Below are 27,655 nucleotides of genomic sequence, written 5' to 3'. Positions count from 1 at the left end.
AGTTAAATGTATTGTCGAATACTATTTAAAAAAAAAAAACAGAGAACAAGTTATAAATAAACAAAGAATGAGAAATAAGCATTCAATGTTTATAGAAAGTGCTCGTCATACTTACCCAACACATGCTATGCAAAAAAGCTAATCTTCCCAAACTTTGGGAATTTTCGTTTTGTAGTTCATCCTTCAACACTTTCCCATAGCAATCAATCCAGTTGTTTGCTATTGATTGATCCCTGATGAACATTTTGATATCCGCCCTTGTGATTTCACTTCCAGCCTCTTTTCCCTCTCATAATAATACCCTGCATAACATAGAATTGTGTTAGTCACACTGATCAATGACACGTCCAGTGATTTAGCCAGTGACTTTCACTTGCTAATGATCTGGCCAGTGACTAGGCTAGCTACATGGCCAGTGAAGTCACTAGCAGGTGAGCTGTAACATGGAACATTACCTTTCTTCTGCCTTGTTCCAGTACTTCTCTAATTTGCTTTTAGTTTGGCTGTCAAGAAGCTTGTATAGTTCTAGCTTTTGTCAATCTATCACTTCAATTTAGTTTTTTTTTTTTTTTTTTTTTTTTTTTTTTTTTCTGTTTCTTCCTTGTCATCCACATGAATCATCAAATCATGTATCACTTCCTTCTCTGGCTGCTATTCAGCTGTCTGTCCTTTTTTCTTTTTCACTGCTGTGATTTTGGTCATTTTTGCCCTCTGCCTTTTCTCTTTCACCTCATCCCACTAGAAAATATCATTTCTTTTTTGCACTCTCTCCTTTCTCTTCATCCTAACTACATAAGAATAGAGGCCAATAGATTTTGAGTCCTGCCCTAATATGTCCTCTAAAATTGGCATTGTGAACTCAGCTCTTGTCATCTGTTCCGTATGAGGAATGTAATTGACTGGTTTAACTTCAAAAATAGTCTGATCCTCTGGTGATATAATGATCTGATACTTCTGCGGCTATTCTTGCATATCTTCCAAACTAACTTTTCATGGAGGTGGAGATCGTAAGGTCGCCGCAGGTGGAAACTCAAACAATGCCTTAATCCAAGCAGTATTTGGTGTGCAAGCATCTTTTGTTGTTCCCAATTTAACCTCAAGAGAGGTTGGTGAATTTCCTATGCAGCTGCTTAGGCGAGGCATTGAAGTGGTGACTGATGTCCTCGGCCGGTTGAGCGAGGTACCTCAGATGTCATCTCAGATGTGGTTGTTGTGGAGTAGGCAGGTTGTGATTGACATTTTGTGTTTTTAGAGAGCTTGCTGTCAGTTGGCTTGTCCTGAGGGGCCTTTGATTTTGGCGGAGGGAAACTAGGCGGTGGGGGAGGAAGCGTTGAGTCATTGTCTTCACCTGGACGTGCTATTGGTGACTCATACTTCTCAGTAAGTGCCATCACTATGCTCTCCAATTGCTTCACTCTTGAATTTAGGGAGGCTTTCTCAATTTTCAGCATTTCATTTTCTTCTAACACATCCCCCTTCTCTTCTTCGTTTATTCTGCCAATTTCCTTTTCTTTCTCCTCAACTTCTTTTTTCAAAGCACTTAGCTCTTCTTCCTTTCTCTCCAGCTTCCTCTGTAATTCATTCTTCTCTTCCTCGTTCTTCCCTATCTCTATCTCCATCTTTTCACAGTTTCTCTTTTCATCAGTTTCTTCTTTCACATCCTTATCCTCTTCATTAATGTGGTTAGCTTTCTTTTCTCTTCTTTCCAGCTTTCTCCAATTTGATTTTTTTTTTTCTTCCAAGCCCTTTTTCTCTATTTCTAGATCTCTTAGCTCTTCTTCCTTTTTCTGAAGATTTCTCTCTAATTCTTTTTTCTGTTAATCATTCCATGCAGTCTCCATCTCCATCTTCTCACTGGTTCTCTTTTCAGCAGTTTCTTCTTACTCATCATTCTCTTTTTCTTGACTTTCTGTGTTTGGATTAAATTTAGAATCAACTTCCTCTACATCTTCTTTAACTTTATAAAAGATTTTCTGAAACAAAATTACGAAACTTGTCAGTGACATAGGCAGTGATGCAAATATAACTGCAACACAATCAGTGACATGGGAAGTTACATGCACTGTGACATGACCATATAATAGTAACATGGCCAATGACATAGTCAATGACTTGCTCAGTGACTTGACTAGTTGGAATACTACAACAATAACATTGAACTTGACTTGGCCAATGACATGTGAATGATAATCACATGAATAATGACAAGACCAGTGAGACGACCAGTGACCGAGTTTTTCTACATCAAATTAACATACCTTCAACTTCCCCATGGTGTTGAAATCCCTTTTTTTTTTCTTCTATGAGGGTCTTTAAGTGCCACTTTCTGATTTCGTGTTTTTCGGTTTCCCTTCCAACAATTGGCGGCACTATTCCCGTCTTGTGGCAAAAACAGTACTATTTGAAAAAAAATATATATGGAAAACTAGTTATTTATCAAACAGTATCTTGGCAATATCAATATCACAAACATAACCAATGACATAGGTAAATACATAATCAGTGACATTGTCAATGACATAAATTTAACAGTAACATAAACAGTGACTTGGCCGGTGACCTGACCAATGACATGACACTGATCTAGTTTTTCTACTCACAATAGCATACGTAGTTATTTATGGGACAGCAAAATGATGCATAAAAAAATTGTTAACAAAGTACGGGAACTTACCTGCACCAATATCACGCAGCTTGCCATGTTTTGAGATTCTTTTGCCTTTCTTTTAATTGATTTTTTAACGAAGTCGCCAACTTCCTTTGCCCAACTATATTTTCCCAGACTTTCCACCTCTTCACAGACTCTTACATAGTCCTAAGATATTGTTCCTCTAGAGTTTGGGAACAGGAGTTTGATGAAAAGGTTCAAGAGTGCCAATACGGCGACATTTCTGTCCCGTTTCTTTTTTTCTTCCTATGTTTCTAGAGTTCCTGCCAATGCGTCCTTCAAAGCTTCCTTTGCATCCGCCTTGTTGATCCTCTGCTTTTTATCAAAGTATTTAGTCACAAACTCAGAACTGTTTACCTCTTCTTTGGTCTTTCGTACTGACAACCCGAATCCCGGCACTCCTAAAATCATAGATATATCACTTGTCGACATTTTGAATTTCCTGTTCCCAAACACTAAAAAGTCTGTGTCACTATCATATGCCTGTAGCAGAAGTGTGATTAAATCATCTGATTTCTTTGCATCATTTTCTTTAATCGAACCTCCATGGAATGCTTCTATCAGTGTCCCAAAGGGTGTTTTCTGTAGTAGTTCTAAAGTCCCTTAAGTCAGCTTATCTTTGTTTTCTAAAATTGTTTTTAGAAATGAAATATAGTGCAGCGATATTGCACATAACCCTCTTTTACATATTTTTTCCTTTTCCCTGGCACTTTTTCCTCTTCATCGTCCTTTGTATCTTCTTCCTCGTCAGTTTCTTCCTTCTTCTTTCTACTTTTTTTTTTTTCATGTTCCTTTTATCCATTTTCTTCTTCTTCTTGGCGCGAACTTCTTCTTCATCTTCAATTTCTTCCCTGTTTCTTCTTTTCTCCTTTTTAGTTTTCTTCTTTTTATCCTTATTCTTCTTCTTACCGCGGACTTGTTCTTCATCAGATTCTTCTTCATCTTCAGTTCCTTCCTGGTTTCTTCTTTTCTCCTTCCTGTTTTCTTCTTTTTATCCTTATTCTTCTTCTTAGTGCGGACTTGTTCTTCATCAGATTCTTCTTCATCTTCAATTCCTTCCTGGTTTCTTCTTTTCTCCTTTCCAGTTTTCTTCTTTTTATCCTTCTTCTTCCTCTTCTTCTTCTTACCACAGACTTGTTTTTCATCAGATTCTTCTTCATCTTCAGTTGTTTGCTTTTGTTTTTTTCTCTCTTTTCTGTTCTTCCATTTTATCAGTTTCAACTTTTCCCCAATTGTTTCTTCTGCACTTTATTCTTCTTCGGATTCCTCTCTTTGTTTTCCTTTTAGTTGGCCCATTCCTCAAACTTTTATAAAAATCCTGTAAACAGTTAAGAAAATGAGAAGTCAATAGTGATTTTGATAGTTACATAATCAATGACATAGTTATGCACATGTTAATGATAGTGACATAAACAGTGACATGATCACAGCCAGTGACCAGTGCAGAGACATGGACAGTGACAAAGACATTGAAGAATGATCGATAAGGTTGAAATTTTCTCGGATCAGATTCCACATGCAATTTAAACAAAACTCACCATTTTCTCATGAGATTCCACATGTAATTCAAACAAATCTCACATGCAAATTCATTTTCTCATGAGATTCCACATGTAATTCAAACAAATCTCGCATGCAAATTCATTTTCTCATGAGACTCCAAATGTAATTGAAATATGGACAAAATACTGTTTACTCCCTATACTTATATGAGCTCGACGTTTCAGTCCCTCGCTTTTCAATTTCACCTGAAAAGTCTCTAAACTCTCTAATTTCACAGATTTGGTCCTAACTGTCAACTCACCGTCAAAAACTTTGTTATTTTGCTAACGTGGTATCCCTTTCACTCCAAAATGTCTATTTTACCCCCACTGACTTTCTCTCTCTCTCTCTCTCTCTCTCTCTCTCTCTCTCTCTCTCTCTCTCTCTCTCTCTCTCATCTTCTTCCTCAACAGCCTCTTGAAGAATACCAAAATCTCATCTTCATCACACAACTCAACGAAATTGGCCTTCATTATTAATCAAACTGAGATTTATCATCTCTCCCACATCTTCCTCTCAGCTCAACATCAAAACCAAGCTTCTGTTAGCCTATAGGTCTCAATTACAGAGAATTTGAGGAGAGAGAAAGTAGATCTTAGTTTCTCTCCCCTCCTCACCACTTATTTCCAGTCACCACCGCAGCTCACCTCTACCACCACCATACTCACAGGTCCCCCGCGAGTAGAAACCATCTTTCAAGTAGATCGGCGAAGTCTGTAAGTGACCCATGCGCTGCCGCCGGCGGTACCAAGATCTGATTTGGACACCCCAAATCAACCTCCTCCTTCCTCGACCCATTCTTCACTCGAGCTTCGAACCCAAGTCAGAGCTTACTCCAAATTCCTCTTCCGATTGCTCACGATCCTTGACTTATGCCGCTTCCTCAGCTCGGCGATGTCTCGGAGAAAGTCGTTGGTCTGCCCGTCTGTTTCATATGTATAAGAAAGGTACAGCCGCCCTGTGTTGAGATGTTGCAATTGTCTCAGACTCGGCGGTCAACTGTTGGAAGACTACTTCATCAAGAGTCTTGTTATGGTAGTAAAGTCCTTGATTGATGAAATGGGCGACAGAGGAGGACAATCGAGACTCGGTCGCAATTTTCAGACACACAGTTCTGGAGAAAAGGCCCACAGTTACTTTTTCCCAGTTCTCCCCACAAAAATCACAATCCCAATCCCAATCCAAAGCCCTGAACCTCTCACACACTTCACCATGTAGAGGCCTCATGCAACCACTACTGTGCGCAGTGCTGTCTCCAATCTTTGTTCTGGGCTCTCCGATATTGGTTTCTGGGCTCTCACTTTCCGGCATTGCTACTGCGTTTTTGCTCAGAACTCCTACTTGGCGCGCTTTTGGGCCATCTGGGTTTCATATTTTTTTCTGGGTAGTAATTTATTATTCTCTTAGTTAAAAACAGAATATATAGATCTGTTACATTTTTTTTATAGACGCGAAATAAGGGCTAACTCCTCGCCCTTATTCGAAATTTTATTAAGAATAAGAAAAAGTACAGAGAAATGGGGGACTAGGCCGAAACCATTTTCGCAATGCACAAACCAAAACCAGAATGTACTAGTACAAGGACCAACTAAATTTAACAGACAAACTAAAAATAGAACAAATGAAAAAAACCTAACGAAACCAGTAACATTTGCTGAAGACAAATCCCAGCCATACGGGCCAGCGATGAAGGCAGGCAAAGCATCCCACCAACTAGAGCCAACATTAATAGCACCATAGTTTGCTAGAGCATCTGCTATTGTATTTCCCTCCCTGTAAATATGGCTAACTTTGAACTGAATCATGCGAACCAGAAAAAGACAATTATTCCAAGCCACCCGTAGCCTTCATGGCACAAGCAATGGATTTTTGAAGTAATGAACTACAAGTGATGAATCAGTTTCAAGCCAAATATAAGTCCATCGCTTTGACCAGGCAATCTGCAAAGCTTCAATCACTGCCAACACTTCTGCATCAATGGAGCTTGGGACCTCAACTCTCTTGGCAAAAGCTCCCAGAAATAAGCCATCATGGTCTCTGAAGATACCACCAGAACCTGCTGTGCTTGAGTCGTGAAAAGAACTGTTACATTTGTTTATATTAGTAATCATTTGTAATTCTCTTAGTAATTTCTATTCAGAAGGGTGTTGTTGGGCCTGCATTGATGATAGAGGAGTTTGGGAAAAATTAAGAGAGAAGATCAGAGAGGAGGAAGAGCAAGAACATAGAGGAAGAAGATGAGGACGAGAGAGAGAGAGAGAGAGAGAGTCAGTGGGGGTAAAATAGACATTTTGGAGTGAAAATGATGTCACGTCAGCAAAATAATAGAGTTTTTGACGGTGAGTTGAAGGCAAGGACCAAATCTGTGAAATTAGAGAGTTTAGGGACTTTTCAGGTGAAATTAAAAAGCGAGGGATTGAAACATCGAGCCCTTATAAGTATAGGGACTAAACAATATTTTGTCCTTGAAATATCTTTTCTAATTCAAACAAAACCCAAGCTATTCAAATCGAAATTATATGAAAGAAGGAGGAGGAGGTCACCGTCAGATGTCTGACAAGGACTGATTTTAGAAGATTTTAGGGTCAATTTGTAAAACCCTAGAATTTGGGGCTTAGTTGGTGAATCACTCTTGCTTAGGCACCGGTTCACGGTGTAGGAAAATCAGTCGTTTTCTGCTGTTTTCACCGGAGAGAACATCTTGAGCAGTTTCTCTGAGTTTTGAATTTGTGAAAATTGTAAAGTGAACAAGATAAATAGCCGGGTTTGAGTTAGATAACTGCCACCGGAAGTAATCGTAAATTTTTGTAGTTCAGGGGTTAGATAGGTAATGTGAAACAGAGACAGTGACATAAGCCACTTGAATTTTAACAGTTACTTGTTCTATGTATTGGCTCATGACATTAGTTTTTACAGTCAATTTGTCAAATCATGGCTAGTTACTTTTTCAGTGTCTTGCACTAAGATTCATAGAGATTGATTTTATGAATTATACCGCGGAAAGCTGCCGTCAATGTGCAACGGCTCGCTGCAAATAAAAATAAAAAGATTAGTTTGGCAGTGTCTTGGCTAGTGAGTGACTTGGCCAGTTACTTTAGAAGGTACCTAAGGACATGTATTTGTTTACATTTACTTGTTCTATGTACATGCTCATGACATTAGTTTTTACATTTACTTTGCCAAATCATGGCTGGTGACTTGTTTAATGTCTTGCACTAAGATCCATAGATTTGTTCAGTGACTTGTTCAGTTAACAGAATCCCATAACATTCTATGTAATTGCTTGCTATCGGTTCATCCATGATCATATCTTTCAAATCCTATCTGGATACCTCCGCTCCATACCGCCTACCTACCGAGAAGAACACTCTGCACAGAACGAATAGTGTAAGTAACATGGATTGTGATATGCGGTTACTTAACAATGACATGGCCAATGATTTGGCCAGTGACTTCACTTGCCCAGCTTCTTGGCCAGTGACTTCGCCAGCTACATGGACAGTGATTTGGCCAGCGACTTTACTTGGCCAATTACTTAGCCAATTACATGAACAGTGACAATAAATTTTAAACCAAATTTTAAGTTAATTAATGGAGTATTACCGTGATGGTGCATTCTTCCAGTATCTCTGCACTCTCCCCTTGCTCATCTCCCAGTCTACAACCTTAGTTGGGAGCTGTTTTTCTTCTCACTCTTCATTGATGCGTGCTTGTTCCTCAACGTCCATGTTTCTTATTGCTTCCAAAACCTCCTTTGCTAAACCGTCCAAATTCTGTTGTGCTTGCAGCTCTTCTAGTTTTTTGTGTTCAGCAAGTTGTAGTTTTTGTGCCTTGTCTTGCTTTTCTTTTTCTTTCTTTTCAGCATCTTTCAATCTCTCTTCCATTTCCTTTGCTTTCTTCTCTCTTTTTGCTTTCATATCCCCCCACCAGTAAATGTTGTCTTTTTTTTGTGTTGTTTTCCTACTCTTTAATCTCACGACATATGAGTAGAGACCTATTGATGATACCGTTTTACCATAATGTTTCTCTGCAACCTGCATTGTTAACTCAACCTTTTTGTTCTCCTCTGGAGTCTTCTGCTCTTCCTCTAGGCTCAACGTACGAAGTGGAAGGACACTCGTAGCCATAGGAATTTTCACTATCTGAAACATGGCAGGTTGTTTTTCCATTTCATTGACTGTGAGCATGGGGACTGCGGGACTCTGGAAAAGTGAGTCCATGTGTGATGGAGTTGTCTATTAACTTTCTTGTGCCACTATGCAGTGAGGTGGTGATTGAGCTTCTGCGGCTGCATAGTCTTCGTCTGTGAAGATCCCTTGGGACTGACCTTCCTCAACTGTCAATTGTTTTTCCTTTTCTGTGTTCTCAGCAGCCTTGGATTGAGCTGCATTTGATTCATTTTGCTCTTCCATTGAGTTAGGTGGTGGGGACTAGCTTGTGCTGTTAAGCTGCCGATAAGGTGTGAGTCTTTGGACTCAACATTTGCTCCAACTTCTTCACTTTTGCCTCTAACTCCTTCACCGATGATGCAAGGGAGAAATTCTCTGTCACAAGGGTAGCATTTGGTTCTGCTATGCTAAAAATAGCACACAATTTAAAACCCTTTTTGTTGTCAAGTTGTAGTAGTGAAAGTAAGGGATAGTTCTTCGCCAAGGATCAAGGGTTCACCTTTAATCTATGTAACCTACAAAACAAAGAAAACTAGATGATAGGAGCATTTTAATGCGGTATTTTAATAGTTAATTCCTCACATTTTGCTTAGTTAATTCCTTAACGAATCGATTTTTAACTCAATTTCTATTTTTTAGGTACATTGGAGTAGATGATGATGAAATGAGCTGTTTGGCCCTAAAATGAGCATTTTGGCCTGAGAAAGCGTGCCTTGGAGAAATTGAGCCAATGAGAAAGCGAGCTAGACAAGAAATGTGGAGTGGCAGACTAACCATCCGAACTTCAAATGAGTTGAAACTTTCCAGATTCATTCTAGAAAGCCCAAGGATCATTTCTTATGAAGATTGCCAGAGCAAACTATGAGTGGAAGGCCTTCAAACAATCAACCCAATTTTCTACAGAAGCAAAACTGGAAAACTGGACCTGTAAGAGGTCCAGCAGCATTTCCGGCCCAACCACATGGCAATACATTCTGAAATTTTACCACAGTAATCTACATTCATGGGGGAATATTTGTTATGAAGAAGTCTTGGGCAGAATCTAAACTTTCGGTGGAGATAAAATTGAAGTAAATGAGTAGGAAATCCATCATCATCATCACCCAAAAACATTCCATGTTTTAGGGTGTAATCATCATATTTTCTCCATCATTTCTCACACTAATCCACCATCATCATCACCCAAAAACATTCCATGTTTTAGGGTGTAATCATCATGTTTTGTCCATCATTACTCACACTAATTTAGTCCATCTTTTCCAATTTCACTCTTCTTTCTCTTCCCTATATAAACACCTTCTCCTCTCACTCTAAAATACATTCCTTCATCCATCTCATCTTCTTTGTCTCTCCATTTCCTTTCCATTTTCATTTTCCATTCTCTAGTTCTTAGTTTTGCATTTTCAAGTAAAGAGAAGAAGAAGAAGAAGCCGTGAGGACATAGCCTCCATCGTCCACCTTGAAGACTTGCTTCCAAGATTCAAGATTCCAACGTTCAAGCTCTCCATCATCCACTCCCTTCATGGTGTAATTCTATCTTTTTCCTTGTAATTTCTTTTGGTTTTCTTTGTTTAGATTTGTAGAACTATGAATTCTAGTTAACAAATAATGTTAAGGGCAAAGTTTAAAGCCCGTTTATATGTTTTGAGATAAAGTTGTGATTTCTATATGTTGATTTTTATGTTGCTTATGTGGGTTTGTTTAATTAAATTTGCATGATAGAAAACTTTTGTATTTTAATCTTATGTGGTTGCAAACACTTAGGGTTTTGATATAATTGGTGCTAGGTTTAAGAACAGGAAATCGACTTTTCGTTTTGTGTAAACTTGAATCAAAGTAGTAAAGGTTTTGTGCAAAGACCGAATTTAATTAAAGAGGATTGCAATTAGGTGGACTTTTCCATACTAAGTTGTACACTTGAGTTGATAGCCTTTCTCTATGTCTAATGCGTTGAACATGTCATGATTGACTAGCTTTCTAGGGCTTGATTGCATGTTTGATAGGATTAATCTAGGTGCTTTCGCTTAGGTTAATTAGCATTGAAAAGTAAAATATGGGAAATCATTTGCTTTCGAATGTTTCACATGATCAACTCCTCTCTCATGACATTTAAAATCAACTATAGGAATTGTAATTGGATTTCTTGCATATGGATTTGTGGTTTTAATCTTTGTTCCTTGCGATCCACCCTTGTATATATGTTTTTACATTTTCCTTATTTTATTTATCTTAATTTTCAATTCTATAATTCTTAAACCCCTCCCCCTTTTTATTTTGTTACTTGTATATATTTCTATTCTTTATTTTATTTTTGTAAATAATACTTTTCTTTATTTGTTTCACAATTACAGGTGTACCCTCAATCCCCGGAATAGAACGATCCCTACTTACTTATACTACTAACGACATTTCAGGGTTAAATTATGCGCTTGCTTTAAGCGCATCACTAGAATGTTAAACTATAGTATGAAACAAATAGAAAAACATAATTGGGGGGGGGGGGGGGGGTTGTTTGTTAATTATGCTGAAAATAAAGTAAAAACAAAAGATGAATCTCAATAAAGTTTGTGAATATGATGATGAGCAGTTAGGAGTTCGTTATCCACCACTAAACATAATCCAAGTTCCAATTTTTCTTCCTATGTTTATTACTAAGTCATGTGAGAAAGATTGACCAAGTTACAAAGCTAGAAGAAAGCTAAGTACCTTATATTACTTCCCTATACTGTTCTAATTAACAAGAACAAGCGTCGTTATTAGAACCTTTTGAAAACATGCAACATAGAGATCACAAGCGGCTCCTACATTTAGCAAGTTCTAAAGCGTTAAGCACATATGGAAGGATGTGAATCTAAGTGTACAAGTGTGTCTAGTTGCATTCCTCATCTTTGGTAGACACCTAGGCGAGTGGCTTTACTACTTCGGTTAAAATCACAAAACTATTAGGTGAATTCCTATTTAACCTAGTACCAATTACATGCATATCCTATATGTTTGCAACCACATAAAACATACATATAAAAGACTCATCTAATCCAGAACCAAAGAACAATCTCATCGACAAAGTAACTAAAACATAGAAATTTATTATGAAACTTGAATCATAGGTTAGGGCTTCAAACTAGCCTCTAACACAAAAGTATTGCTACTCATTGTTCTAAGGTAAACACATAGTAACATATTGAAAATAAGAAGACAAAGTCGCAAATAAAGGGAGTAAAGAACACGGTGGATGTTGCTTGAAGATGGATGTTCACGGTAGTGGCAGATGGCGACTTTGGCGGCTTCCTTTCCTTATGCTTGTATGGAGCTTCGAAAACCAGAGAGCTAGGGGTGTTTTGAGGCGTGAAATCTGTATATTATCGTCTCCTTCTGACGCAAAGAAGCCTCCTATTTTTTATGGTTTACAAGCCCCTAGTTTTCCTCCTCAAAACAGAGTTGAGTTCTCCTAATTCTTCTTCAATTCCACTTGCTTAGCTTCCACACAATCTTCTGAACCTTCCTTAAGTCTTTCTAACCATCTCTTGATAAGTATAACGCAGCAAAAATCCAATAAAATTCGTCCCAAAATCTACCTCTTATCTTCAGAAAATATAGCCTTTAATTCACTTTCCTTTCTCAACTAGGATTGATTTTCCTCTCCATGTTTAACAAGGGTTCCCAGTAGATATGAGGGTGATATTCTGCCACATAATACTTCTGACGTCACTCTTAAAAAACGTGCAAAAACCTTCTAGAAAGCTTCCTGAAACGTGGCCCAAAAACGGTCTTGAAAATGCTTCGCAGAAAGACTTGTCAGAAATTCCAGATTTTCCTTATCCTCTGCTCATCTTTGCAGCTCATATTTGCAGCATCATAACTTATGCATTCCACCACATTTCTGGATGATTCTTGATTTTGAACTGCTCTACAACGGGTGTGTGTGTTTGGTGGGGTGGTAAGGCTTTGGTCTCATATATAAGAGGTCAAGAGTTCGAGCCCCATCAAGGGTGGGAATGGGGTGGGGTTTTTTTTTTTTTAAAAAAAAAAAAAAAAAAAATAAACTGCTCTACAACATATATTCTTCAAATCTGGGCAGAGAACTTCATTATTTTCATCCCTTAAGTCCAGTATAAAGGTCCTTGAAAAAGCTTCCTGAAAAGCTGATGGAAACAGTTTTCTTGGGGTACCGACTTTGAGCGCAGCCTCCAGCTTCCTCTTTATCATTCTGGACCAAATATAATATTTGCTTTTAGTTATAGTATAACATGTGATCTTCAAATGTTGCTAGGCCTTTCTTCATAATTTCACTAGAAAGTTCTACAAAATAGCTTCCCAAAACAGAAGAAAATAAGGCAGATTCTAATACTCTGTTTTCTGCTTCTCTGCAATTGTTTTTTTTCATGGCAACTTTCTCCATCTTCTCTTGAGTTTTAGGACCAATGAATGGTCAGAATCCATCTTTTGCATCACTACTTCATGTGAAGTGCCTTGATTGTCCCACAGTAGCTCTCTTTTCTCCTTAATTGCTTCTCAAAGTACCTAAGAAAATAACAAAGTTAATAAATTGTTCTTTTTAAGGAATAAACTAAGCAAAACTATAAAGGTTTGAACTATAAATTCATCGCACTTTATGCTCCTATAACGTTCCTCCATATTCACCTTGTCCTCCGTGAATTCCCGTAATTTATCCTCCTTTTCCATTAGTTTTTTCTGCAAATTCTCTTTCTTCATAGTCAGACATTTATCTCCTCCTCCTTTTTTGTGAAGCTGTTTCTCCCACATGTCTTTTTCTTGTTTGTTGGACCTTGTTTTTGTCATCTTAGTTGCTCCCCGTTCAGCCACCTCAGCTTCGACATTATCCTCTTCCTCTTCAGAAGTCTGATCATCATCTCCTTGTTCCTCTTGTTGCGAAGCTGTCTTCTCTTCATCAAAACTAGTCTCCTCTTCCTCAAATTCTATTTGCACTCCATCCTTCAGCTTTTCAAATATTTTCTGAAAGAAACATATTCAATATGTTAGTGACATGCTATGTGACATGACCAATGACATGTTTACAATAGTTACGAAGACCAATGACATGAAGTATGACTTGGTCATTGACATGCAGTGTGACAGTGACTTGATCAGTGACTTTTAACCAAGATAGGACATGGCCAGTGATAACTTCTTTAACAGAGAAGAACTTACAGTCAGTTTTTTCAAGCTGTTAAAGCTTGTCCAATCCTGTATCAGCCTTTGGATGTCCCATTTTCTCATTTCATGCTCTTCCTTCTCCCTTTCAGATATTAGCTTGATTTTTCCAGTCTTTTGGCAGAACCAATACTACTTGCACAAAAAAAAAAATAGTCATAACAACTTAGTCAGTGACAAGCAATTTGAAATTTGACTTGGCCAGTGACCTGCAGTATGACTTGGCCAGTGACATTTCAGTCTGACAGTAACTTACCATTATTATTACAATGCAGTCCCCCATATTAGTATATGCGCCGGTGTTTGACTGCTTCTTTTTCAAAGTCTTCATAAACTTTTTAAAGAAATTTCCAGCTTCCTTTGCCCAGTCATAAGATCCAATTTTATCCAAATTTTCGCAGGCCTTGATGTAGTCCCATGAAATTGTTCCCCCTGCATTTGGGTACAGAAACTTGATTGACAAGTCCAACAAGATTAATCTTGCCACATTTTTGTCCTTCTTCTCAATCCCTTCCTCTGTTGTTGACTTGTCTTTTGAGGGCATCTTCCAGAGCTTTCTCTACAACTCTCTTATTAATCCTCGTTGTCTTTGGAAAAAACTACTGTACAAAGTCGGACTGATATGCACCTTCAGAAGTCTTTAGGACTAACTCACCTTTTGCTGGCAGTCCTAGGATCTTTGAAATATCTCTTGTTGAGATCCTGAATTTCTTCTTTCCAAAGATGAAGATGTCATTTTCATGGTTGTAGGCTTGCAAGAGGAGGGTAATCAAATCATCAGATTTCTTGGCTGACTTCTCCTCTACGTAGCCACCATGGAATGCATCTAACAATATTTCCAAATGGTGTCTGCCTAAGCAAAGCTAATGTTCTTGGACTCAGATTCTTCTTGTTATTTTGAATTGTGTTCAAAAAACTTATTAATGTGCACCTGTGTTGCACATGTCCTGGTTTCACATGTCTCTTCCTTTTTGGCGCAGCTTCAGCTTTTTCTTTTACTTCTCCTTCCTTTTTAGAATAATCTTCTACATGGTTTACTTTCTGTTTTTTGTTTTTTACTTTTGAATTCTTCTTCGAACCATTCTTTGGTGATGGTTCTTCTTTTTCTGCGTCTGAATCTTCTATATGTTTTACTTTCTGTTTTTTTTTTTTTTGAATGTTAGCTTGTTCGAACCCTTCTTTGGTGATGGTTCTTCTTCTTCTGTGTCTAAATCTTCTACTTCTTCCTGTTTTTTTCTTTTTGGTTTCCAACTCTTCTTCGAATTCTTCTTTCTCTGCATCGTTCAATCATCTTCTGATTCCACCTCTCGGTAGTCTTCGTCATCATGGCTTGGTTCCCTTTCTTTTCTTTTTGGTCTTACAATTTCTGATGTTTAAATTTTGTTCAAAATTTTTAAAATAAGAAGGTTAGCATTGAGTTTGCAAGTTACATGACTAGTAACTTGGCCAATGAAGTCACATGCCATGTCAATGACAATATTAGTGACATAATCAGTTACATGGTCAGTGACATACATTGTAAGTGACATGGTCAATTACATAATATGTGACATGAGGTTAACACACATGTGGCCAAGGACTTGGCCTTTTCCATGACTTCTCTAGCCAATGACTGATAGGCGCATTTTAATGTGATATTTTAAATGTTAATTTCTCACATTTTGCTTAGTTATTCCTTAACGAATCGATTTTTAACTTAATTTCTATTTTTAGGTACATTGGAGTAGATGAAGAAGAAATGAGTGTTACGTCCATAATTACCTAGAAATGATGGAGAAGAATGAAAATGCACTAAAAAGTCAACCTTGAATATTTTCTTACTCCGGCTAGGAGAATCACAACCAAGCAAGGAAGAAGGAGCGGCCACCTGACCAAATGAACTCGAAATGAGCTGAAACTCTCCAGATCCATTCTAGACACCCAAAGGATCATTTCTTATGAAGAGTGCCAGAGAAAAATATGAGTGGAAGGCCTGCAAACAATCAGCCCAATTTTCTACAGAAGCAAAACCGGAAAACTGGACCTGTAAGAGGTCCAGCAGCATTTCCGGCCCAACCACATGGAATAAAGCTCTGAAAATTTGTGAGGATGATATACACTCATAGTGGAACATTTTTTATGAAGAAGTCGAAGGCTCATTCTGAAGTTTTGATGGAGAAATAATTGAAGGAATAAAGGGGAAGAAACTGACCTGAAAACAACTCAACACCACATATTCATGTTTCCCACCCATATGAAGAAAGCATTTCTTTTTCCTTGGATACAATTTTTCTACCCTAAAAGATCATCATCACTTCCACATTTCTTCACCTTCATGCTTTGCTTTCATCATTACCTCATCTTTTACATATTTTACAAACCACTCTCATACTCCACTTTCATTATTTTTCTTCATCTCATCATTTCACTCTTCTTTTTCTTCCCTATTTAAACACCTTCTCCTCTCACTCTCAATCACCAATTTCTGAATCCATAACACAAATTCCTTCATCTATTCCATCTTCTTTGTCTCTCTATTTCCCTTCCATTTTCCCATCCATCCTCTAGTCATCTCCACGAGTTCAAGCAAGGCCAAAGGAAGAAGAAGAGAAGCCGTGAGCATCACCATCCATATCCATCCTTGAAGCTTGCTTTCAAGATTCAAGAACTCACAACGTTTATCATCCATCTCATCTTCATCCACGGTGTAATCCGATTCTCCTTTGTAACCTTTGCTTTGAATTTCGTTGGTTATGAACTAGTTGACACATGTGTTTGAACAAATATTAATTTCTGGAATTTTTATGATTAATTGAGAATTTTCAGATTCATATTATTGTTCTTCGAGAGTTGCTTATGTGGGTTTGTTTAATTAAATTTGCATTATAGATATCCTTTGTGTATTAATCTTATTTGGGTCGACACTTATAGGGTTTATGCATAATTGTTGCTAGGTTTAAGAACATGAAATCGATTTTTCGTTTTGTGTAAACTTGAACCAAAGTAGTAAAGATTTTGGACAAATATCGAATTTAATTAACAAGGATTGCAATTAGGTGGACTTTTCCATACTAAGTTGTACACTTGAGTTGATAGCCTTTCTCTATGTTTATTGCATTGAACATGTTATGATTGACTAGCTTTCTAGGGCTTGAATGCATGTTTGATAGGATTGATCTAGGTGCTTTCGCTTAGGTTAATTAGCATTGAAAAGTAAAATATGGGAAATTGTTTGCTTTTAACGTTTTACATGATCAACTCCTCTCTCATGACTTTGATGAACAATATTAGGGTTTGAATCAATTTTAATCATATGTTTCGGTTTTTGATCTTTGTTCTCTCATTCCACTCGTATTTTTATGTTTTTGCATTTTAATTATTTTGTTAACTCAGTTTTATTTTCGAAACTCCAAAAACAAAATCCCCCCTTTTTTGGTAAATAATGTTTATAGTTGTGAATATATTTGTGAATATTATACTTTGTTTTAATTTTAATTGTTTAATTGTTTGACAATGACAGGTGTACCCTCAATCCCCGGAATAGAACGATCCCTACTTACTTATATTACTAACGATATTTCAGGGTTAAATTATGCGCTTGCTTTAAGCGCATCAATTTTTGGCGCCGTTGCCGGGGATTGAAAAATCACTTGCTAAATTGTGTCATTTATTGTATATATTTGTTGTATATAAATTGTTTGAAACTTAGTTTAAATTAACTAGGATGTTATTTATATTATTGAACACCAATTTTAATTGTAGGTTGTAAATTGAGAGGAATATGTGAAGTCTCTTTTGTTAATATTGGCCTAAACCCCTTACTGGTACCTAGCTCAGGTCCCTTAAGGTTGAGGGCGGTCTTTATTAACACTTGTTGAACTGTCTTCACACTTATGAACTTTTTCATCTTAGTAAGTATAGCCTATGTGGAATGGTGTCTAGGAAGGGGACAACGTTCATGACGGGTTTTTGAATCCAGAAGTGCTTGCAAATGGGCATAAACCACAATGTGGGAGTAGCTCATGCCAATGGATTTTTCCTCTCGTGTTCGCCCTCCCCCACCTGGCCATTTCAGTAAGGTTGCCCAAACGATTTGAAAGGGAGTTTGTGTCTAGGCGACTATACTTGGGCCGCACGTCCACTTGATTTACCGCTTGGAATTTGATTCGATATCAATAATGTTTATAATAAAATAAATACTTGTGAATATTCTATACGTGTAAATTATTTTGTTGTTTCACACTTTAAACTTGTAAAAATACTTTTCACGTTTTATACTCACTTGAGTACTTAACTTGTGTTTTATGTACAATATACTTGTTAATTATACTTGTAGTTTGTAATTAATATTTATACTTGTTTTTATTTTGTATTTCTTTGTTAATTATAGTTACTAACTTTATTTAATGTAGGTACTGTCTGGCTGCAAGACGTAAAATACAAGCGCTACTTGGGAGGCAACCCAATTCAGAATATAATCAGATTTGCTTTCTCTTTCCCTATTTCTTTTTATTTTTCATTTTTTCTCTATTGTTTTTATTTTAGGATTTGTTTTCGTAAATGTCTTCCCTATATGCTTACTTATTTCATTGCATGCTTTTAATTGATTACATTGAAGATAATGCAATATTTAAGTGTGGGGGAAGAGATTTATATTTTTGTCTTTCATTTTGAGTCCAATATATATTTATATTTGTCTTTTATTTTTGAGTCCTTTATATATATATATATATATAAAAAAAAAACTGCATTCATTCAGTCTTATTAAATTCAGCTATTTACAAAAAAAAAAAAATTAAAAAAAAAATAATAATAAAAATACTCTATACTAAACCATGTCTGCATCTCCGTAGGAGTTGAGGCTGAGCTCAAGGGAAATGCGAGAGTCACCGCCATAGCCGCTACCTCCCTCGGAAGTAGTCTTCATGTTGCCAAAGATGTCATCACCATGCATGGGGAATAGTGGAAGGGTTTCAATCTCCTGGTGATCTCCTCCTCGTTGTTCCATGAAAGATTGTCCTCCTGTTGTGCCAAAGGAGGTAGTACTGGTATTAGTGTTGAAGGGTGAGGAGGAATATGGGTTAACACCATAGCCGACAAGTGACCCAAAGTTTAGATCAATGGATCTACCATCATCAGTAGAACTAGTGGATCTAAAATTTAGATCGAGAGATCCACCAACCGGAACGTTCCGAAATTCCTTCAACTTCTGCCTCTCACGAGCCTTGAGGTTCTGGAACCAAAAGAAGACGTTTTTGTCCTCGATCTGCCCATACTGTTTCAGATGGAGGCAGATCTCTTGAATCTGCTCTGGAGTTGGGTACTTAAAACCCTTATCATAGTAAAGGCCCTTGAGGATTCTTAGTTGAGGCGGTGTGGGAGCCCACCGGTTATTAGTCCCGGCTGCTTGGTTGTTTCCTCCATCCTCGATTTGTTGCTGGGTCTGTTGCTCCATTAGTTGCAGAGTTTGTGGTTCCATGTTGATGAAGAAAGGATTTGAGTTTCAAAAGAAAGGCTGAAGGGTTGAGAGAGAAAGACTGGAACTCGGAAGAATTTTCTTTTGGAGTGAACAGTCGCTCAGAATGCACCTATTTATAGAACGAGTGAGCAGATCTCCACCGTTGGATCGACGATCTCTGAGATTAAATCTACGCGTTGGATTAAAGTCACCCGAAAACACGGAAAAGCTGTTGGCTAGTGAAGGACACGTGGGGGAACCAAACTGATCTCAAGGAGCTGTGACAGATAAGCTACAGCCGAAAGCAGGTTTAATTGCCGTGAATCAAGGAAAAGAAAGGACGCGTGGGGGAATCAAACGAATCTCGAGGATCCGTGACAGACAAGCTATAGCCGAAAGCATGCCATAAATCCAGGAAAAGAAAGGAATATTTACACGTGGGGGAGTTTCTTGGGCCGTGAACTATCATAACTCTTCTCCTTCCCGGAGAAGCTTTGTTAAAACCGTGTGCCTGTTGAGATTTCTACCCTATTTTGTGCTTTACATATACATCCTTTTTTGTCTCCTCCAGATTTTACTAAGGTTTGTCTAAGCGTGCAGTTTCAAATTCCTTCTATTTCCTCATGGTTCGAACCAAGGTTACCCCTCGCAGGGGCGTCAATCAACGCCGTGTTCTCTCTTTGGAAGAAGAAGGTCGTCAAGCGGCCACTAGAGCTGGGCTTACTCGTCCATGGGACCATCGTCCTATCCGTGAGCATACCCGCAGTCCCCCTCCTCTGCCTCGTCGCTCTCCCAGACTGCATCCCAAAGAGTCTTCTTCCTCACCAGCTGCTCGTGCTCCTCGGCCTATGGCCACCCTGGAGAGCTTGTCGGATTTGATTGATGATTTGCGTTCCTCTCTCCGCGATGGTATTATGGTGACAGATTGGAGAGTCAATTGCATGATCGATTACATCTCTGAGATGAACTGCTCTTTGATCCGCTGTCACATTGCAATAAACAAGCTTGCTCAGGAAGTCAATAACTTGCAGAGTTATCCTCCTGGGTTTCCTCGCAAGGACGCTACTGCATCACAACATGAGGACCCACCTCCGAAGGCTGAAACCAGCAAGAGGGCTGCCACTCGCCCGCATACCGCTCCTCCAAAGGAGTAAATGGAGGTACAAGTCTAGGCTGAAAGACTTTAAACATTAAGCGCTGCATGGGAGGCAACCCATTTCAACCGTAGCTGTGGAGGAGACATCAAACGCAGATTTGCTTTCTTGAACTCTTCCTTCTATTTTATTTTCATGAATTTTAAGTTGTTTTAGGTTTCGTTGTGTTAACTTTCTCTTCTATGCTTGATTTATGCTTTGCATGATTTATATTTGTTTGTACATTGAGGACAATGCATGAATTAAGTATGGGGGAAGGGTTATTATTTATTGTGTTTTTAGTAGTTAGTATATAAAAAAAATGAAAAATAGTTGATGTTGGATTGTGTTTTTATTGTGTTTTTAGTTGATGTTGTGATACACTAAGGTATATTGGATTAAACATAGTCTTGAAAAAGGGTAGCTGTTTCAGTCCCATTGCACATCGAGACTCCCTGTTCCCGTACCTAAGTGTTGAAATTAAATTAAATTGTAAAAAAAAAAAAAAAATTGTTGGTTTAGAGTGTTTTTGTTTGTGTGTTTGAGTCTTAGGATGCTCCTAACGTCTAGGATGAACATGTCTCCGAATTCATGGCTGAAAGTTTTCACAATCAAAATAGGACTTAATTGAATTCTGTGGTTAATCGACATTGTGATGCTTGTATGAAGATTTGAGATAGGATTGTAACTTGGTTCATTAAGCATGCTAGGATTAAGTCTGATTCATTTGACCCAAGTGAGTTTTTGTGCTAAAATACTTTCTTTTCGAGTGCTTATTGATAATTCTAGAATTTCGTGGCTGTATTTGCAAAACCTCATCATTCTTTGGAAATCCAATGATCATGTGCCATAGATTTTAATGGACTAGAGAATACTAAAACTCGACTGTTGTGACTGTCAAAACTTGTATGCCATAATATGCACTGATCCTGGATAGGATAGAAGGCATTAGGGTAACCACCAAAGCCAAACAAGCATGTGTCCCCAATTGTGCCCGTCGTGGGACTCCTTAGAATGAACCCCTTTGAGCCTACGTTGAAAACCTTTATTTCATCACCCTCACTACCCTACCATGAGCTTAGTACAGGATATCTCTACCCTTGTCTTAAGGACTTAGTAGAGCATGACATAGTATGTAGGGGTGACGATGAAAGACAAGTGTGGGGTGGGGAAAATCCAAGAAAAAAAAGAAAAAAAATTTTGCCTTGAAAAAAAAAAAAAAAAAAAAAGAAAGAAAGAAAAGCGGCAAAAGAGAAGAAAAAAATTGAAAAGAAAACTCTTGGGAAAATGTTGAAGTGTGGTTTTGGACTTGTAAATTTGTAGAAGGCTCAAAGTTGAAAATTACGCCTTTGTCCATTCCCATGTTGGTTAGAGTGAAGGTTTGGCCCAAAACAATGATATTTGGTCTACAAAAATGATGACATAAGGTGGTCCTTATATGCTCTGCTCGGTCCTTAGGATTTTTTGTATCCTTAATCTTCATTTCGAAAACCCTAGCTTAGCCCCATTACAACCTGTTTTAAGTGCTAACTTGATCCTTGAGATGGGCAATCTTTGGTTAGTGGAGTCAGTTACGCAGTCGAGCTTATGGTTTAGGTCCATTTGTGCACTTAGTCATTTCATGAGGTCTTTAAAAATTCTTCACAAAATGTGTTTATTGATGAAATATGCAAGCTGTTTGTTGCCTTACAATTTGTTCTCTTGCATATACTTGAGTGTGAAGCTTTTAAGCATAGCCATTTCTGAGAGAAAAATCGAGAGTATGCCCTGTGAGTTTGGATTGGACTTGTTCGAAACATGCTATCATTCACTGTATAACTTAAGTTCTCCATATCTTGCTTAGTCATATGAATGTCACAGGTTTATTAACCATGGAATTATCTTTGTGATTTTGATTAAGTGTTTAACGTGAAAGCCATGAGTTTGGAGTCTCTGAGACAACAGTTAGGAGCAATAGAGTCATTTACTTGCTTTTTGTCAAGTCTTTGTTCTGTTTTGGATTTTTTTTGTTTTGTTTTGCTAAGGGACTAGCAAAAGCTAAGTGTGGGGGAATTTGATAGGCGCATTTTAATGTGATATTTTAAATGTTAATTTCTCACATTTTGCTTAGTTATTCCTTAACGAATCGATTTTTAACTTAATTTCTATTTTTAGGTACATTGGAGTAGATGAAGAAGAAATGAGTGTTACGTCCATAATTACCTAGAAATGATGGAGAAGAATGAAAATTATACTATATACTAAAGCCCGGTTACTGTTACTACTGTTCATAAGAGACTGAAAAGACGGTTCTGCCCTCATTTGGATTTTTTTTACGCTCTGCCACTGACCCTTTTTTTTCTTCTCTCTTCCTCCAGAAGCCTCCTAGACCGACTTTTTTGCTCTCTCCCCTGCTTTCTAAACAGCCTCCTTCACTCCCTCAGACGACTAAATCGGCGGAAAGAGAGTGTGAAAGTTGGATCTGCTGCTGTTGGTTGCTTTAAGATACAGAGGTTGGGTTGAAAATGAGTACGAAATTTCACCGTCTACGAGTACGACATCTGGGTTCAGAGTTGAAGCTATTAACTTGCTTCTTTCATTAGTTAATCTAACGAGGTAATGGTCTTCGTTCTTAATTTGGGTTCAAGATACTGGTGTTTTGGTTTTTTGGGTTCAAAATATTGGTGTTTGGTGATTGGGTTTTGGGATTTGTTTTGTGTCTTGCAAGTATACCTTATTATGTTCGTCCTTAGTTGCTTTGCTTTCGGTTTTTCAATTAACATTCTTGGTGTTCTGTTGTGTTTGTTTTTGGGATTTTTAGTGCAAAGCTTGGAGGTTTGAGGGTGTTTCTAATTTTTCTTTAATGGGTATATCTCTGTTTTGCTAAATGATGGCTATTGACTGGTTCTTTGTTTCATATGGGTTCAGAGTTGAAGCTATTGACTTGCTTTTTTGCTTTTGTTTATGTGAATGAGCTTAGAAATGAAAAACTTTTTGTGTTCATGGGTTTTGCTCACATCTGGTTTGATTAATCAAGTTTCCTCTTTCAATTTATCTCTGTTGTTTTTTTTGGGTAAATTATATGAATATCATTGTGAGATGTCTGGGTCAATTGCATCCAATTGTTGACTGTGAAAGTGGTATTGGCTTAATTCTTCTTCGTGAGTATTTCCAAAGAGTTAAAGATGGGCAACAGAGAGAGAGAGATAGTGAGGAGCAGCGGAGAAAGAAGATGCACTTTTTTTTTCCTCTCTTTTCAATAGAAAAGGGTAGAGTGAAGATTAAAATTTTTACAGAGAATCCCTTCTCAATTTTGTTTTTTCGCTCTGTATTCAATAGAAAAGGATAGAGTGAAGATTAAATTTTTACAGAGATTAGGGGATGCGTAAACTTCTCAATGAATACTTGAACCGAAAAGTAAATCTATAGAGACTTTTGGTGTGGTTTTCTGATTTTAAACTCCATGGTTAGCTTGGAAAACTGCCAGCAGTTGAGATGCATTCATTCTTTTGGCCGCTGAGCTCACTTTTCTTCAAATTTGACTTCTTTGGATGCAATTTTTTTTTTTAGTTTGATTTTTTTCTTCATCTTTTAATTGCTGCATGTATTTATTTTGTTTTCCTTTTTCTATTTTCATTTTCAATTATTTTCAGAATGAATGAATGGATCCATTTTTTTTCTAAGTTAATAGGTGCATATATTGGTTTACGGTATTGAGTGTCATGCTTTTCATAAGTTCTCAAGCAATATATATATAAAGGGAACTTACAGTGTATGTAGGAAGCAATATATTGGTCTAAAAAAATGAGAGAAACATAAAAATCGGTTCAAAGGTTTTTGCATAAAAGGAGATGAATAATATTTTTTCCATCCTTTTGACTTTAGTATATGTTTGATTACATTTGAGGTATCAAGATTAGTGATATTTGAGAGAAGTTAGGGAGGAGTTTGTTATAGCACCTTCTTTGTTTTTAAGGCGATGCTGTTCATTAGATTGAACTCATTTGTCTGCGAAGCTTTATTTAAGTGGCAGCAGTATAGTTTTTATGGAAGAACTTATAGATTTACCGTTTCTTATTGTTTTCAATTTTTTATTTGTTGTTTTGAGGCTCTGTTTTTGAATTCATAATTATTAAATGAGTTCAAGTGATTTTAACCATGACTTTTATGATTTCATAGTTGTTAGGTCTTGCTTTTGCAGATTTTATGCAAAAAAGTATTGGTACCGTCTTTCTGCTGCTGTTCCATTGTCTGTTACTCAGTATTATCTTGCTTTCCCATTTTGATTCAGGTATAGACTAAAATTTTTTATTACAGTGTTTGTTTATTGACTTTATAGTGTCTACAACTTTAACTGTTGTTATTTTATTTTTGCAGATTTTGGGAACAGTTTGCAGTCAGATTCCTTGAATCTTTTGGATCCAGGTATAGTTTTTTTGAAAACTATGAATGATCAGTATTCTTATTGTAATAGAGGGTGTAATTAAATTTTTAAATAAACAATCTAAACTCCTGTGTTTTATTTAGATCTCTGCATTTGGAATTTATCCATGATCAATATTTTGTAACTGCGGCATTTATTGATTGTATTGGGTTTGCTTGGGCTTTCAAAAAGGTTCAGGGTTTATATCAGTTTGTCATTTGTTGTACCTAGATTTTTAAATTTCTTATCTAACTGTTTTTTTTGGGTACAGAGTGTGTAATGCCAAGAGGTATATGTAAGGGTAGGAGCAGCTCAAGTTTAGAAAATTAGTAAATATTCAATTTAAGGGCAATGAACTCGAAACTTTCCGGATCCCAAGTTGACATGCTAAGGTACAACATACTAAAATTTCAAGCAAATTGGAGTTCAGCAAACATGGCAAAAGATGGATGGAAACAGACTGAATTGTGCAGTTTTCTTCAGAGTTTTTGTAGCAACCTGGAATGTAAGAGGGAAATCTCTCCATAGTGACCTTAATCTGCACGATTTTCTGCAGCTTGATAATCCATCAGACATATATGTCTTGGGGTATGGTTTCTCTGTTCTTTTTTTTTGTCTTCCTCTCTGATTTTCTTCAGGTTAATAATCCACCTTTCCTAACTCCTTTCGAATTTTGACTTTTTGTTAGCTGACTTCGATAAGATTGGACAAGGTGGTTTTGGGGCTGTTTACTATGCCGAGCTGACAAGCAAGGTACTTGCTGACTTTTTTCTTACCATTGTGAAAATTTGGGTAGAATTTGGAGAGAGATGTATGTATGCAGTTTTCTTTTATCAGTAAGACAAGTCATGGTACTTTTGGGTTCCTTTACTGATGCTTAAGTTTATTGTTATATAATTTAATAAATCCTCCTAATAAATCTTCCCAGCTGCCATGTAACTTTTGGTCTCTGGTTTTTCTTCCTTTTTAGTGAGACCTGTCTTCATTTATTTGTGTGCAGCTACTTTGTCTATGTAATTTTTCTGATGGAGATCTTCAACATCAGTGGTAAGTTGTAACTCATTTCATATAAGAACATGTTGTAGACAATGTCTATTGGAAGCATGTTGTGCACCACATTGTAGTATGTAAGGTTGTGCTGCATGGACATGCTGAGTTTGAGGCAAGTGATGTTATCTTAAAGTTTCGTTTAAACAAATATTGTGAATATGCAAAGAGGAAAACAGAAATTCTTCAAAATTTTTGAATTTCAGGCTCTTTTTTGCCCCCTTCAAATTTTGAATTTCAGATGCTTTACTACATATTTAGTTTTACCAATGTGTAGTGGTTTTCAAGAGGAAACATTAGCTAAATGCTTTTTAAATTCATTTTCAGTTTCTCCTGTAATTCTGATTTTTTTTTCTTTCATGTTAGTAGGTTATTTGTTTGGAACAAATAAACACTACAGACTGAAAGCACACTGGAAGATCACATGATGATAGTTACTGATATTGGATTTAGAACAAATCTCCTGAACAGAATAAGGACAAGTATGATCGTAGAGTTCTACGAGTTCAGAGTCGATCAGTAAAATAGAGGCAATGTTTGAAGCTGAACTTGAGAGGTTAGGGCTAAACAGCAGTACTTCTACTTTGGAGCGAAGATTAATTTGAGAGGTATAAAGCCTATGCTGATCATTGCAATGTTAAGTTTAAGCAGCACAAGTAATTGTTATGTTTTACTTGAAACATATAGTGAAAAAAAACCCTCATTTTTGTTCTGGTTTACTTGGTATGTTTATCTTCCTTTTCCCTCAATTTCGATAGCTCTGTTCTGTAACATTTCATATGATTATAAGCATCAAATAATTGTGTTCATCATGAACTGATTGAATTTGTTGCAGCTTCCAAACAGTGTTCATCAAGTTTCTGAAGACCATTTGGGAAAACTCTAATACTTTACAGGCCAGTGTTTACATCAGAGGAAGTCAAGGTAAAAAAAAATTATTGGAAAAGAGATGAAATTTCATTTGTGGTTAGATCCCTCCCAAATATATGTGATGCTTTATTTCAGTACAACCACATGTTCATAATGCATGCTATTTTACACACACAACTTCGATTTATGGTGTCCCACCGTCCTCACTATATACCTCACTATATACCTGGTGATAGTGATTTCTCTCAGTTTTGGCAGCCATAACATCAACAACTAGAACTTGCCTGGTGGCTCCAAATGATCACAGAACACTAAGCCTAGATGCTTTACAAAAGAATGCACCAACTGTGAAGAACAGACTGCTGCTGTTTGATTTGTAGCACCATCGAGGTGGAAGCAGCTTCTCAGGATTATGCTCATGTCAAAGCGTCCTAAAATCCCCCCTTCTGGCCCAAGCCACAGGACCAACAAGACACCTAATCCCTCGAGAGATTACTAAACACTTCTATTATTTGTATACAGAGAATAGCATTTCCAACTGAAGTTTGGTTGAATTTTTTGGCAAACTTCTTCATGTGTTTCTGATTTTGTTTGATGGGTTTGATTATTCTTCTAACGTTTCTTGAACGACTATATTCCCGCAGCAAAGCGCGGGTACGCTTTCTAGTGCACTAAAAAGTCAACCTTGAATATTTTCTTACTCCGGCTAGGAGAATCAGAGCCAAGCAAGGAAGAAGGAGCGGCCACCTGACCAAATGAACTCGAAATGAGCTGAAACTCTCCAGATCCATTCTAGACACCCAAAGGATCATTTCTTATGAAGAGTGCCAGAGAAAAATATGAGTGGAAGGCCTTCAAACAATCAGCCCAATTTTCTACAGAAGCAAAACCGGAAAACTGGACCTGTAAGAGGTCCAGCAGCATTTCCGGCCCAACCACATGGAATAAAGCTCTGAAAATTTGTGAGGATGATATAAACTCATAGTGGAACATTTTTTATGAAGAAGTCGAAGGCTCATTCTGAAGTTTTGATGGAGAAATAATTGAAGGAATAAAGGGGAAGAAACTGACCTGAAAACAACTCAACACCACATATTCATGTTTCCCACCCATATGAAGAAAGCATTTCTTTTTCCTTGGATACAATTTTTCTACCCTAAAAGATCATCATCACTTCCACATTTCTTCACCTTCATGCTTTGCTTTCATCATTAC

General features: G+C 37.3%; 1 long non-coding RNA gene across 6 annotated transcripts; it reads left to right on the top strand.

Annotated features, from left to right (window-relative positions):
• The first annotated feature begins 22,361 nt into the window (after positions 1-22,361).
• LOC112190807 lies at positions 22,362-27,071 on the top strand. 6 transcript variants are annotated; one of them, XR_005806020.1, is made up of 10 exons: positions 22,362-22,716; positions 24,302-24,391; positions 24,478-24,525; positions 24,795-24,915; positions 25,007-25,111; positions 25,212-25,276; positions 25,524-25,570; positions 25,940-26,178; positions 26,406-26,494; positions 26,699-27,071. It is a non-coding gene; the product is annotated as an uncharacterized LOC112190807 (long non-coding RNA). The 6 variants fall into 6 exon arrangements; XR_005806023.1 differs by having other exon boundaries at positions 24,997-25,111; XR_005806018.1 differs by having other exon boundaries at positions 24,795-25,111.
• The last annotated feature ends 584 nt before the right edge of the window (positions 27,072-27,655 follow it).

This window comes from Rosa chinensis, chromosome 2 (genome assembly GCF_002994745.2).
Source record: "Rosa chinensis cultivar Old Blush chromosome 2, RchiOBHm-V2, whole genome shotgun sequence".
Lineage (NCBI taxonomy): Eukaryota > Viridiplantae > Streptophyta > Magnoliopsida > Rosales > Rosaceae > Rosa > Rosa chinensis.
This window is presented reverse-complemented; position numbering and strand designations above follow the sequence as displayed.